This window comes from Urocitellus parryii, chromosome 7, assembly GCF_045843805.1.
Source record: "Urocitellus parryii isolate mUroPar1 chromosome 7, mUroPar1.hap1, whole genome shotgun sequence".
Classification (NCBI taxonomy): domain Eukaryota; kingdom Metazoa; phylum Chordata; class Mammalia; order Rodentia; family Sciuridae; genus Urocitellus; species Urocitellus parryii.
The window spans coordinates 91,871,238-91,887,546 of NC_135537.1; the positions used below are offsets into that span (position 1 = coordinate 91,871,238).

Below are 16,309 nucleotides of genomic sequence, written 5' to 3' on the forward strand. Positions count from 1 at the left end.
CTAGGAGATATATGAAAATCCAAATTTTCATCAGAAATATTAAACAAATGTGTCTATGTATTTATATGTATCCATGTCTGAGTAAGCACATGTACATATAGATATATTCATACAAACAAATCATATCTATATATAGCATCTATATATATGTTTGAATATTACTCTGCAATAAAAATGAAGTACTGATACAGGCTACCATGTAGACAAATATCAAAAATATTAAGAAAGTAAGCAAAATCAGACATGATATTTAACCTGTGTTATAACTATATTTATATCAAATATCCAAAAATTGAAATTCATGGAGTTAGAAAGGAGAGAGTAAGTTGCCAGGGGCTTGGAAGCCATTTAAGTGAGTGGTTGTTTAACAGATTACATGGCTTATTTTCAGTAATTAAAATGTCTAAAACAAGGTAATTCTTGTAATTATACCACAACATTTTAAATGACACTACATAATTTATTTTTGATGGGCACTTTTATGAGAATTCAACTCAATAACACCAATAAGGAAAAAGTCTTGAAAACACTTAGGTCTATAGAATTATAGCTAGAGATGACAGAAATGAACTATGGAATTGAACATAACTTTCTTATCTTTGTATTGAACACATTACAAGAGTAACTGCATCATATAGAGCCACAAAAATAGAATCCTAAATACAATGAGTTATACTCTTTGTATGTATAATATCCCAAAATATATTCTACATCATGCATATCTAAAAGGAACAAATAAATTAAAATTAAAAAAGAAACTATGGAGTTATAGTCTCCCACATGTACTATGTATCACCAAGATAAAGCATGGATGGTAACACTAGATACCAGAATTCAAGAGCCTTCTCTGTGTCAGGCAGTACTCTTGATTCATTATTTACTTTGTCCATATCTTTCCAGTATCTTGCGTCCTGATTGGAAGGCTTCTGATCTTACAGATGAGTACACTAAGTTTGAGGTCACCATCACTGCAGACTAAGTCTCTGACAATTAATTTGTGTCATTTCCAATTTACTGAATCATGTATCAAAATTAAAAGTCAGTCTCCCCCCCACCAACTCCACCTGTAGGAGGAGGAAGCAAGAGGTATAAATTACAATAGGGCAACAAAGCCATCTTCATAAACTATTAATGTTTAAAGCTTGATTGTGGTCATTGTTACACTGATAAATATATATGTCCAAACATGAAAAAGTATGAATGATATATGTATATAGTTTATTGTATTTCAGTATTACCCTAATACAATTGTTTTAAATTTAAATGAAAGAAATACATATATTCCTCAGAAAAACAAGTATATATTTGGAAAGCATAGAAAAAAGATGCTAAACATTATATGTTATCAAGAAATTACAAATTAAACACACCTATAAAAATTTACAGAATTTTAAACCTGACAATATCAAGAGATGGCAAAGATGGGGCACAAGAAGAACTCTTATAAATTGCTGTAGGAATAACAAAATTGAACAGCCACTCTGAAAGACAGTTTGGTAGCTTCTTAAAAATTAAATATAGACTTAGTATGGCCCACTAATTGTACTTCTCAGGTTATTTCAATGAAATTGAAAGCTACGTCCACAGAAAACCTACATACAAATGTGCACAGAATCTTCATTCATGATTGCTAAGAGCAGGAAGCAGCTAAGAGAGACTTCAGTAGCTATTTACCTCTCATTAATGTAAATACTATGAAACATCCATACACTGGAGGGTCATTCAAAAATTTTTTAAAAATGAAATTTGCTATTAAACATGAAAACACATGGAGGCATCATAGATAAATATTGTTGGAAAAGAATATATTGTCTGAAATGCACATTTTTTTGTGATTCCAAATTTGTGACATGCTGGAAAAGTCAAAAAATTAAAAATGTTTAACATTGCCAAGAAATCACGGGGAGTAGAAGATGCTAAAGAAGGGAAGAACAGGGATTTCTGTCATGGGGAATCTAATCTATAAGACAATATCATGGTGAAAATTGACAATATTCTTTGTCAATGCTTAAAAATCTGTAAAATTAGTGTTTTAATGAATAATTAAACTATGTATCACCATTAATAATTATTTAATACCATCACTATTGACAAAATATTTTGATTTTGTGCTTACATCAAATATTTCTCAGTAATATACCAAGCAAAAAATAGTGAAAAATTTGAATAAGGGAAGGCATATGGGAACATGGTTCTATATGCTTCATTTTCTTGTAAATCAACAACTCTCTTTAAAATAAAGTCTGTTCATTAAAACAATCACAGTAGGCTTGGTGATCTTTTTAGCCTCAAACATGGCCTGCCCTAGGTCTGGCCCTCAACAATAAAATTTGCACTGAGAATAAATAATTTTTAAAAGCTTTGTTTTTTTTTCTTTCTTTCTTTCTTTTCTAGTTTTACAATTTTCATTGTCTTTTTAGAGAACAGTGAACATAAGACCTTAGTGAATAAATTAGTACCTTGCATTAAAAAAATGCTTATACATCAATAAAAAATGATCATTTATCACTCTGCTCCATAGTTAGTAATTCTTGAATACTAAAGAAAAGATTTTCTAAACTTATTTTACTACACTTAAATTTTGAGAAAATTTTCTGAGATTTTGTTTAAGTCCATCTCACCTCCAATATACTATCTATAAAATGAGAGTACTTTCTTTTACTTTCTCAACAAATATCTGGTTGAAATAAATGAAGGTAGTCCAAGTAAAGAGGCATGCTGATAGACATTAAGGGTCAGATAAATTGTGGGTGATATTACTGAGAAACACAGTCCTTTTAATCAGATAAATAGTAGGCATTTGGTGATATTTAGAGATCTATATTCTTCTTCTTTTGTAATAACTAACCCTTCTCATGTAGATCTTGCATTTCTGAGCTGTGGTAGTTACTAACACTAACCTACCAGAAACAGATAACAGGGTCTTGTGAGTCATTTCTGTCCAGATCAAGTTCCCTTATGCTCATAATATTTAGTAGATTTGGACATGAACAGGGCAAGTCAGGACCTTCTTTTACATTTCTCAGCCAAAATTAACAGAAAAGAGGTTCTCATTTTGGTTCCTAGAATGGGAAAGAGAAAATCCTCCATGATTGGCATCTACAGTTCATTTTTTTTCCACAGTTCTTAAACTACCTGCTCATGGCTAAGCTGGACTGTACAGAAGCTGAAGAAATTATCTTCAAGCACAGATTGGTTCATAATGACAATGTATATCTGCTAAATATTCGGTATGATGAGGGTGAGAGAATGAGAAGATGGACTACAATGGGAAGGGGTAATTGGAAGAAAAACTGGCTCCCTCAGGAAGAAGGTGCTTTAAACTGTCTTCATTCCCAAATGAGAAACATCATTAGTAAAATTTGTTCCTTCTTTTCTCTCTTCTCTACTTTCTTCCTTCTTCATTTCATTGGTTATTTTCTTCTTATCTCTCACTCTCCATTTCTTCCATGATTTCTGTGTAAGAGAAGATGTCTCAGTTCACTCTTCATATTTACTTGTCAGAAACTAGTAATTTGGAAAATAAAGCTCTATGGGAGGCATATCCATTTATATTGGGTGTCATTACACTGAATTGTTTTCAATTGAAAAACCTGAAAAATATATTTTAAGAGTATAAACACTCACATAAAACATTAGTTTGTATTATTTATTTGTTTATTTATTTTCTTATACAACAAGCTATACATATCCCGGGTCTAGTGAGAGGCCCTACATTGTTTTGCTAGGAAGAGAACCAGAAAAAAAAGACAACATCAATAAAAACCAAATTATTATTATCACATTACTGACTTTTCTATAATAAAATAAGTTTATAATAATTCAGAGAAAGGTACTTTATCTCTTCCTGAAAAATATTTAAACTTTCAAAGGTATTTTCACTGATTTTTCACCCAAAGATCAAAGGATAATTTTATTCACTGAAAACTTTAAAGGAAAAATGTTTTCCAAAGGCAATTTGAATTCACTCAATCAATGAAAATGGACTTTGGGTGTTCAGGAAATGTATGCATTTTCTATAGAAATTTTTGTAATTTTAAAGGAGAAAAGTAATTGGGTCATCAAAGTACAGCTTTACCCTAAATATCTGAATTCACGTATTGATGTCAGAATGGTCAAACTTGGAAAAAAAAGAATTTTTTTTTTTTGAAGAAGATTCAAAGCCCTGGATGCCTACTTCTTTTAACCCATGAGTTTTTCAGGCACTGAGTGACTATGAAGCCAGATTTAAATATAAGTCCTCAGTGCAGTTAGGTAAATCCGATCTCATATCCAGTAAGATAAATAAAATGGAGGCCATTGTAGAGAATGGAGTTCAGGAAACTAGAGCAGCCCTTGGGGAAATTGAAATATTAATGTCCTCTAAGCCTGGAGACCATCCTAAGTAAATGTTAATGAAACAGCTTCCAGCAAACAGGGAAGTGCTAATCCCAAAACTGCCCCAGGCCCTTTCTGCCCAGATTACTCCTCCAGCCCACCTATCTCCCACCTTTTGGGCCTTTCCACCTGGGAAACAAAAGACATGAGTGTGGGAAACTGAAAGAAGACTTTAGCAATAAAAAAGGGAAGACCTCGTCCTTCTACGGATTCCGTCTTTTGGGTCCTCTTCTTTCTCTTGGGAGAAGTCTTTTCTGCTGTCCTTTAATAAAGCTTTACTTTTCACTCTACACTTGCCTCAGTGGGCTTCTCTAGTGTTATACTGCAGCATTGGGGAAGAAAAGACTCCAGGTAAGCAGTGATAACAACTATTCTGTGAGAAGCACCAGAGTTAATGAACATTGCAGCATTATTCAAAGTGTAGCCTGAGAAGACTTTCTGTTATTACTGAGTTTATTCATGGGAAATAGTCATTTTTTTTCCATCTTGGCCATAGATGTGTCAAAGACAGTTTAACAAGTTGAACTTGACAGTTCCTTCTACCCAGCCTGGTTCATTCATTTCCCTTGAAATGAAGCATTTTATTGAATTTATTAAAAATATGTTTGTAAACTATTTCCTTCTACTCTGTCCTCAGCAGCAAGGGAAGTGATGATATTTGCTTACCTTTGTTGCTTTCTACAAAACATCTCTAGGCTTCATATTTGGGTTTCCTGCTAAATTCAGCATGATGTTTATGATAATGTTCCTCTTATTTCCCTATTTCTTAACACTGTAATAGTATCTTAGTGTAGTAATTATCCTGATACACACACATGAAACATGTTGATTCCACTTTTCATGGAACTTACCTATTAATTCAGAAGTATTTCATAATCTTCATCCTTCTTTCATAGGGTCTGTCACTTCCTTTGACTGATCCTCTTGTGTTTTATTTATTTCAAGGTTTTTACATTTATTTAAGGAGCATTATGTCAAGAGTATGAATAACATTAAATTCCATTAGAAATAAATTTGATAATATTGGAGAGTTAGAGTGTTAAAATATTTTATCTCATCATTCCATACTTCCATATAGAGACTCTGATAGAAATTATAGCTACTTTAAGTGTTTTATAGATCAAAAAAATTAAGATGTGGGCTGGGGATGTGGCTCAAGCGGTAGCGCGCTCGCCTGGCATGCGCTCGGCCCGGGTTCGATCCTCAGCACCACATACCAACAAAGATGTTGTGTCCGCCGAGAACTAAAAAATAAATATTAAAATTCTCTCTCTTAAAAAAAAAATTAAGATGTGAGCTAAAAATCTTGAATAAAGTACCCCAAATGGAGTCATGGCTGTGTTATTTAATGCAATTTTACCAAGTGACCACAAAACTCTGGACACACACACACACACACACACACACGCGCACACACACACACACACACATTTAAAAAAAGGAGTCTTGGAGGTGTTAGTCCTCTCCTGGGGAAAGCAAAACAATGTTTTAAAAATATTGTTATTTGAGGATTAACATTTGTCAAAGCAGGCTAATGTTAGGGTAGTCATTTCTCCTCTAAAGTATGAAGTCTTGAATGTACTACATTAATTCTCCCAAGCCAGGATTTATCATAAGCCTAACAAGTAAGAGAAACCCAGTATCAGAGAAATTCTCAGCCCAGTTCCACAAGAAGTTGAAAAAAGAATGAACACCAATTCTTCTAAAATTATTTTATAAAATAGAAAATAGCAAAACCTTTCTAACCTCATTCTATGAAACTAATATCAACCGAATGCAAAAACCAGACAGACACATCGAAGAAAGAATATTTCAGGCCAGTATTCCTGATGAACAGAGATGTAATAATTCTCAGTAAAATTATGACAAGCAGCATACAAAATCATATTAAAAAGATAGTGCAATATAATCAGTGGGGTTTGTCCCAGGGATGCAGGGTTGGTTCAAAACATGAAAATCAATAAAGTAATTAAGTAAATAGATGTAAAGACAAGAATCAGAAAATTATCTAAATAATAGCAGAAAAAGCATGTGACTACATACATGATCAAAACGCTAGAAAACTATGTATAGTAGAAATATATCATAAACTATAAAAGCTGTCAATGGTAAACACAGGGAAACATTATTTTTTTCTTTTCTTTGTATTGTTATTTATTTATTTATTTATTTATTATATGTTTTTTGGCGTAAGGAGACTGTGCAAACAGACAACTGGACAAACAAAGGATTACAAACAGGAATGTGGACTCCTAGCAAAATGAAAAGAAAGACAAAAACAAAAGAACAAACAGGGAGTGGTGGTCAGAAGGACAGAAGAGGGTAGCCAGAGCTAGGAAAAGTCATAGTATTTTTTTTCTTCTTCCCATTTCTTAAAAAAACAAAAACTAAAACTAAAACAAACAAAAAAAACAAAGAACAAAACAAAACAAGGAAACACACATGCACACACAACCATTTGTTCCAGAGTAGAAACATAAATAGGGCAGAATCAACACTTTGTTCTTCTTTCTTCCAATGGCAAAAAATAAATAAATAAATAAATAAATAAATAAATAAATAAATAAATAAAGTAAAAGAAAAGGCAGGCTGGTGGCTGCGCCCCACAGAGCCCCTTCCACAGTGGTGTGTACAAATGGACATCTGCCCCAGTGCTACCGGGCAGATGCAGTGGGAAGGGAATGGGATCAGCGGTGAAGGCCACAGTGGCAGCACCCAGCTCTTGGGTTTGTGCAACACAGGGTCACACAGAGAGACAGCTCCAGGAAAGGGGTGGTGGCATGCGCCCAGGGAGCAGGGGGTCCAGCTTATTGAAGTCCAGAGCTGCCCTCAGGGATATACCTGGGGACTGCGCCCTCTCCAAGTCCTGGACACCCATGGGGAGGGTGTCGCCAAGACCGCACGCTCTCCAGATCCGAGGCACCCATGCACCACCCCTTGTGAGCCAGCTCCTCAAGCAGGGAGGCTGCGCCCTCGCTCGGGCTCAGTATGTGGGCACCTGGTGCTGGGGCAACTGGCAGCTGCTGTTGACGTGGATAATAACTTTCTGCTTGAGCTGCACCACTTGCTCGCTCAGCAGGCTCCTGATCTGGCTCTTGAGCATCTTCAGTTTCTCCTCCAAGTGCGAGATGCACTCCAGCTTGCATTTGTGTCACTTGGAAGCTGCCATGCATTTGGCCAGCCTCTTGCGATCTTGCTCCTGCGTGTCCACCTCGATGGGCCACAGCTGCGGGCTCTTGCGGAAGCTTGGTGCGTCGGCCACCATCTGTGGCCAGTCCTTGAGCGCTGCCAGGCGCAGCAGCCCCAGTGCTACCGGGCAGATGCAGTGGGAAGGGAATGGGATCAGCGGTGAAGGCCACAGTGGCAGCACCCAGCACTCCTGCCAGCCATCCGCTAGCTGCTCAGGTTAGCTTAGAGCGGTGCCTCCTTATAGCCATCTCCCCGAAGTGGGGTGAATGGGGGGCCTAAGCGTGGATGCCGTGCCAGAGGGTCTTCCTTCCGTGCAGCAGCAGAGGCTGCCCTACCGGCAACAACCTGGTTCTGTTTGTGCAAATCTTCCAGGGCTTTCACAAAGCGCTCTGTGAACTCTTGCTCCTCCCTGTCTGCCACCTTGGGGTAGAGGAACTGTGTGCTTGCCTGTGGTGGTTACCAGCCCTTTGGACTGGATTATGAGGCACTCCAGCTCAGGAGAGGCGAGCTTGAGCAGCTCCAGGTCAAGTGAGGAGGGCAAAGGCCGGGGGCCACTGCACTGGGTGCGCCCATCCCGCCCAGGGAGGGGGAGGTATCCCAGCCGCTGTCTGGAGTCGCAACACCTGCTTGCTCACTCAGGCTCAGTGTCAGCGCCTCAGAAGCAGCCCTGGGATGCTAAGTTGCTGCCATTGCCACTGGTGCTACTACCCAGGCTCAGGGCCTCATCGCCTTAGAGGGGTGTTTCTATCCTCTGGCTCCCCCCTGACCTCAAAGCACCGGTAGGAGGCAGGGGAATGGCTGGGCCGCTGTGCCTGGCCTTCTTGCAGCGGCTCCTCAGAAACATTGTTCTTAAGGGAGAAAAATTTGAAGTATTCCCTCTATATTTAAAAAAAAAAAAGGATACTCTTTTTTGTCAATTTTTTTTTGCCACTTCTATTCAACAACATCCTTGAAACTCTATCCAAAACAATTAGAAGAAAGAATGAAAGTTAAATGAGTAGGAAAAGAGGAACTCAAACTATCACTATTTGCTAATGACCTGCTTCTATATTTAGAAAATTCAAAAAATTTTACCTGAAAACTTTCTTGACTAATAAATAAATTCAGCAAAACAAACACCCATAAACAATATATATTTCTATACTTTAAAAATGAATCCACTTTAAAAAAATTAGGAAAACCACCCCATTAACAATGGCCTCAAAAAAAAGAGAGAGAATGAAACAAAATACTTGGGAATCAATCTAAAAAGAGTTAAAATACCTCTACAATGAAAAATACAGAACACTAAAAATACAGATTGAAAGTCTTAGAAGATGTAAAGATGTTCCAGGCGCTTAGATAGGCAGAATGATCATAGTCAAAACAGCCATACTAACAAAGTAGTTATACAGATTCAATGCAATTCCTTTTAAACATCCAATGACATTCTTCATAAAACTAGAAAAAGCAAGCATTAACTTAATTTTAAAAAAGATAGGAGAGCCACAATAGCCAAAGCAATTCTCAACAAAATGAGTGACTCAGTATGCCTCACAATACTAGACCTTAAACTATACTACAGAGAAATAGTTAAAAAAACATTTAAAAAGGTACCAACAGACATGTAGACAAATATCATACTAGAAAAAGATGCCAAAAACATAAATTGGAGAAAAGATAGCCTCTTCAACAATTGGTGCTGGTAAAACTGGAAATCCATATGTAGAAAGACGAAATTAAAACTCTATCTCTCACTGTGCTCAAAAATCAACTCAAAGTAGATCAAAGACTTAGACATGAGAATGGAAACCCTATGACTAACAGAAAAAAAGAAGGTCCACATTCTCATCATGTTAGCTTAGGACCTGACTTCTTGAATAAGATTCCTAAAATACAAACAGTAAAATTAGTAATCAATAAATGAGATGGATTCAAAGAAAGAAGCTTATTCTTCACAAAGGAAACAATCTATAACATGAAGAGAGAGCCTACAGAATGGGAAAAAAAATCTTTACCACCACACATCAAATACAGCAGTAATCTCCAAGATATATAAAGAACTCAACAAACAATGCCAAAAAAGAGACATAACCCATCAATAAATGGACTAAGAAACTGAACAGACACTTCACAGAAGAAGAAATATAATTGATCAACAAACACATAAAACAGACCATCATCTTTAGCAATTATAGAAATGAAAATCAACGCTATTTCAATATTTCATTGCACTGCAGTCATAGTGGCAATTATCAAGAATACAAGCAATATTTTTTTTAAAAGAGAGAGTGAGAGAGGGAGAAAGAGAGAAAGAGAGAGAGAGAATTTTAATACCTATCTTTTTTTTTTTTCAGTTATTGGTGGATACAACATCTTTGTTTGTATGTGGTGCTGAGAATCGAACTCGGGCCACATGCATGCCAGGTGAGCGCGCTACTGCTTGAGCCACATCCCCAGCCCCAGCAATATTTTTTTTCATTAGGATGGGGGACAAAAGCTACACTCATACATTGCTGGTGGCCACATCAATGTAGAGTAGGTCAGTTCACAATAGCTAAACTATGGAAACAACCTAGGTACCCTTCAACAGATGAATGGATAAATAAAATGTGAATATATATATATATATATATATATATATATATATATATATATATATATATATATATCTGTGTGTGTATGAAATATTACTGAACCCTAAAAATAATAAAATTATGCACTTGCTGGCAAATGGATGAAATTTGAGAATACCACGCTAAGCTAAACAAACCAATAGCAAACTTACAAAGGCTGAATATTTTATCTAATGTGCAGATGCTAATTCATAATGGAAGGCACTAGGGAAGAAAAAATGCACTTTGGATTAGAAAGCGGGAAGTGAAGGGAGGCAAAAAGAAATGAGATTTTGAAGGATTATGAAATAGATTAGATATCATTACCTTGCATGCTTATACAATTACATAACTGGTGCAATTCTATACTAATTGTAACAAATGCAAAAAAAGATAGAATAAACTATAAGAGCTAAAACACTGTTGTTCTGAAATAGAAGGAAATATACAAAACAATGCACAGAAAAGAGAACAAGGATAAGCCCAGACACTCGCTGCACACTCATCTTTGAGAAGGGATCTAATAATACATAATGGATAAAGGATAGTCTTTTTACAGATGATGCTGATGACACTCAATATTTACATAGGGAAGAAAGAAAATACTGGGGTCCCACTTACCAATCTCTTCCCATACTACTAAGGTGACAGATATGATCTTTCTCTGATTTGATCACTATACAGTGTTACGTGTATTAAAATATCATGCTATACCACACAAGCAGATGAAGTAGCTATTTTTTCAATCTAAAATTAAAAAAGAAAGAAGAACATAAGTTTGTGAGCAATAAAAACAAAACACAGAAGAAAAACTTTACAACACTGCTTTAGAAAATGGTCCTTTGGCTATGACAGTAAAAGGACAGGGGACAGAACCATAAAAAGAAAAGTAGAATTACATTAAGCCAAAAGCTTCTGCACAGCACAGTAAAACATGAATAGAAAAAAGACTCAACTGTTGGAATGAGAGAAATTACTTACACATCACCTGAGAAGAGTATAAAGTCTAAAACACACAAGAAAATCGCTATGACTCTATTAAAATTAAAAACTTGAGGAAAAACCAGTAAGCAAGCTGGGCACAGTGGGACATACTTTAATACCAGTTGTTTCAGAAGCTGAGGTGGGAGGATCACAAGTTAAAAACTAGCCTCATCAAATTAGCCAGGCCAAAAGAAACTGATTCAAACCTTCTCTCTAAATTTAAAATAAATAAATAAATTAAATTCTGTGGATGTAGCTCAGTTGTTAAGTGCTGTGGATTCAATCCCTAGTGGTAAAAAAAATGTAAACAGAGAGTAGCATGTTGTTTTCAAAGACATGTGGTTAAGGTAAATTGGAGTGCTGATCTTCAATGGATATAAAATTTTAATTGCATAAGATAAACAACTTCTAGTTATTTGCAGAATAATTCTGTACTTACACTTTACAATAGTATAATGTTCACTTATGTTTTCTGAGTACATATATCCTACTTAGTGTTCTTACTATTGTGCAAGGTAGGAAGGAAGGAAGAAAGGGATGAAGGGAGGGAAGGATGATGGAGAGGGAGGAGGAGGCAGAAGGCAGGGAAATGGGGACTAGCCCCATGATGCTCTTCCTACACAGTCAGGATTCCTGCTCAAAGTGGACCTGTCCTTGATTGAATATTCTGCTACTTCTATCATAAATTTTATTGATATTATCTTACTACTTATTTTTCTTAAGTAAATTCCAAGAAGGCAATGGACCACAGGTATGAACACAGCACATAAATGTAACCTGCAGGTATGCTGCATTTGGCCACCTCATGCACACTGAGTTTTCATTCCCATAATCACAGAATTCCAGTGGGCCAAGAAAAAATGGGAGCTAAGAGAAAGTTGGGTACAATGTGACCATGTTCTATGCACAAGTAAGTAATAAAAGGGAGGGTAATGAAACCCAGGAAGGCCACACAGTAATGTCCACCAGAATTAGATTCAAATACAGAAAGAAGACAGCTTTGTCACTCAAGGCACTTCTCTTTGTTAGCCCACTTCTCCAGCTGAGAATGTAAAGGAAAAGGGAAACCAGGGTGACCCACAGTCACTTTTCTTCTAGTTCTATCAAACTCATTAACAAACCAGGTGGAGAAACCTTCACAGTTATCAAGGTGTAGTAAAAACAATTGCACTTGTTCTGTGTAACATATTCACTGCTTTGGCATTTATGAACACAAGATGAATATTCAACCTCTACAATATGACTTGTTTCTAAGTTTGAATTTAAAATTGATATAGCATTTTTAAAGATAAATGTTAGAAGTCTTGCTAATAATTTTAAATGCTGTAATAAGAAGGGCAATTAAAAGACGACAAAATATACCATGACATGTGAAGAGATCACAGAAGAAAAAAGTATATATATTTCGGTGGCATGATATCAATGGCCCAGGTCACTTGCTTTTAGACAGGGACTTCAAATTTTTATCTTGCACTGGGCCTGACAAATTACACAAATTTTCCTAAAAATACCTGTAAAAATGTGTATATTTCCCTGGAGAAAGTGCTGATTCTAGGATCTGGTAAGATAAATAAATAATAATAATAAAAGAGCCTGAACATAGTAGGAGGAAGAGAAGGAAGAGTAAGAGGAGAGTCTCCCAAGGTGTCTCACATGTGGATTCCTGATGAATGACATAAGAACAAAGGTAAAATATCCTGAAAGAATGAAAGCTAGAAAAATATGAGCAATAAAATAAAAAACTTTAATGGTAAAATATAAGTGAAAGCAACAAATAAGTATATATTAACTAAGAAAAAAATGATTGAATTTATTGACAATAAGTAATGGGAACAAACAACTCTTTCATATTGAAGGATTCAAAACAATGCAGGAAAATAGCATCCCCTCCTGCATGTGGAGCTTAGTATCCTTGTAATTTTATGGGTGTGCAGATTGAATGACTTGATTGCAACAAATAGTGAATGAATAAGGTAAAAGTATTATATTCCCAAAGATAAACCTGGAATAAACTACCTTGACAATGGATGTACTGTCACACTTCAAATATTTCAGTGACCATCAGGTAACCTCATCATGCTGGGATAACAAGGCATTTCAAATCCATACTATTCCACCCCAAATTATTTAATTAGTTCTCTTTACAGGTGACTGACAATGACCATTTTCACAAGCAGAAAACAAATCATAAGGATAATCTCTCCCTCAGTGTTGAGTGCCTACCTTTCAGTGAGCAAATAGAATAATTAATTTTAATTTGTTTTTAATTAACAAATATTCATTGCATATGTTAATGGAATTGAGCAGAATATTTCCAAATGCATGGTTACACAGTGATCATATCTAATTATCTATCTTCTACTTTCATCCCTTGCCTTGCCCCAGCACCCTTCCTACTCTTCAGAAATTACTATTGGGCTGCCATATTACTTTTAAAAAATCAACTCTAGGGTGTAGGTGGCAAACATGTTAATAGAAAAAAGATTTCTGCAGTCACAAACAAGTATTTGCAGGAATGAACTCTCCCCACATCTCAGAGACCATAAATGTTAACACCTGGCTAATTCTCCCTTTATCTCATTGTACACAATTAGAAAATCAATCTCCAGCTAGTGCCTTCACAATGCTGACCTAAATTTTTCCATAAATCATCCGATTGGCTTCAGTTCCCACCACCTAAGAACAGGGGTTTCATTGAGATCATCAGAAATCAGTATGGCACCAAATCTCCTTTGCCACCCTGAAGATCACTTTTTAGTGGTTTTCAGAACAAGAGGTTCTGCCTTTCTTTTTGAAATTATCTCTTCCAGAAATCCATGTCATTACATTTCCCCGGATTTTTATCTCCTTAACTGGATGCCCTCACTCTCTGTATCCTTCATAGATTTTTCTTCTACATTGTTAAATATAGGTTTCTCTAAGCCCCACCTCAGAGAAATGCTCCCTGTACTTCTATATATTTACCCATACTCAGGGTCATGCTCAGTCTCATGGCAGTATTTTCTGAATTCCTCTGTCTCCCAAATATCCATTTTCTTCCCAGTTGTCTCCTGTAACCTTCAGACATGTTCATGTGGATATCTAGGAGAAATCACAAACATCAACGCAAAGCCTTCCTCAAGACTAGCACTCTGTTCTCTGCCTCGTGTAGTCTTTCTACCCCATACAGGATTGGGTACCAGCAACTACCCTAGAGTGCTCAAATAAAAAATTCGGCAATTTTCCTTGATCTTTTCACCATTACCCTCACCCAACCCATCCCCAAACCCTGCTTACCTTAAAGAAAATATTATAAAAATATGTGTATGTGTGAGAGAGAGAGAGAGAGATACACATATTCAAAATTATGAATATATAAGAATACAATTATATGTATATTAAATATCTATAAAATATATAATTATATATAAATAAATCAGGTTAAATTACTTTTATTACTATTACCAAGTCATGCAATCATGTTACATCATACATATTATCTTGATAATCATACCCATGGGTACAAGTTAAGTTCTCAGGGTGTGCCCACTGGGTCTGGGCCTGGAGAAGCCCACTGAGCATGTGGGTGTGTGATGCCATGGGACATGCAACTCCAGCCCTGTCTTGGGGGTTGAGGGCTCAGGGCACAGCCCGCCCACAGGAGCAGTCACCCAATGACTCTCCTGAGGAGGTGCATGCACAAATTAGCTTTGGAAAGACCACCACTCCTCTTGGTGCTGGGAACTGAACCCAGAGCCTTCCGCCCTGGGAGCAGGTTCTATACCACTGAGCCCCGCCCTAAGCCACTTTACTTATGGAGAATGGATTAGAAGTGGGCTGGGCAAGATGGAGGCGGGGAGGTAATGATGTGAGCCTGGAATTAGGGTGACCTGCAACCAGGAAGTGCCCTAGAGGGAGACAAGGGCATTGACATGAGACGCTGGAGGAGGCAGAACAAACTCAGATCAGATGGTTCTTCAAGGTGGTGCTCAAAATGAACACACAGAAGCCAGGTAAAGACTGACCCTTGGCAAGCCTTTGCGTGGTGCCATGCCTGCTAAAGGGACAGTGTGTCTGCCCTCCCCCCCACCAGGTATCGTCAGCACCCAGGTCTGCACTCCTGACCCCCTTGCCTGGGTCTGCTCAGGTACCCACCCTGCTCCTGACTCTTCAGCCCCCGGCTGCTCCTTACCTTCTGCCACTGCTCTTGAACATGGTGCTCACCTCCCTCACATGCTCCCATCATCTCTGTCCCTCCTGCCCTCCTGCTGGTCAATGTCCAGTTCCTTGTGTCGGGCTAAACTGCAAGGCCACATAAGTATTTACTCTGAACTTTGGACGCCACCGTCTGCCTACAGTTGGCAAGATGAGCTTGCTAAGACAAAGACCCTTCCTTATACTACTAAAAATTCCTCCTGCCCTAAAGACGGAATTCCATTTTTGTGTCTGGAATGTAAGGCTTTTAAGGCAGAGCTCACCTCATGTCTGATGCCTGAGGAGCCTGGGGACCCTCCACCAGGAGCAGTGCTTTCAAATGCCTCTGCCTCAGAGCTCCTCCTGGGTTGCTGACTGACTGCTGCTGTGGCTTAGGATGAGCTCTGAGCTCACCAGGGCAGGGGGGTGCTCATGCTTGTCTCTTGGCAAGGGGTGCAGCCTCTGAAGGCCTGTGGCAAGCTGCAGGCAGCCCTGGGCCACGTGTGGCACCTGAGACCACAAGCACTTGGAGTGAGCAGAAGTGAGAAAGGAGACGTGGCAGAAAGTGGCAGCCCCCAGGCACCACCCTTCCCACCAGGTGTCCATTCCAACAGGAAGAGAGGGTGTGGGTGTCACAAGAGCTGGGGCCTTTCAAGAAAATGAGGCAATGCAAAGACCCCTCTTCAAACCCGATTCACAAGACAGAATTAAAGACAGGTAGTCAGAACAGAGGGTCAATGGAGAGAATGGAGGCCAATTTGGGTTTGGGAAGTTGGAGGGATTGAAATGTTAATTTCTTCAGAGCCCTTCCTCCACCCTGCTCCTACCAGCTGCTAGGGTGACCTGTCCCAGAGATGGTTCCTCCCTCCAGGGAGTTATAAAAGTTAGTGCACCCTGGGCCTCTTCCAGCCCAGATCACTCCACCAGGCCCCTCCAGCCCCTCTCTTCTCACCTTGGGGCCCTCCCTCCGAGCATCTCCTGGCCCAGTCATT

The 16,309-nt window shown here is 37.9% G+C and overlaps 1 pseudogene; it reads right to left on the reverse strand.

Moving 5' to 3' along the window:
- Positions 1-7,360: 7,360 nt before the first annotated feature.
- LOC144256041 (transcription factor JunD-like) lies at positions 7,361-8,410 on the reverse strand (annotated as a pseudogene).
- Between the last annotated feature and the right edge of the window lie 7,899 nt (positions 8,411-16,309).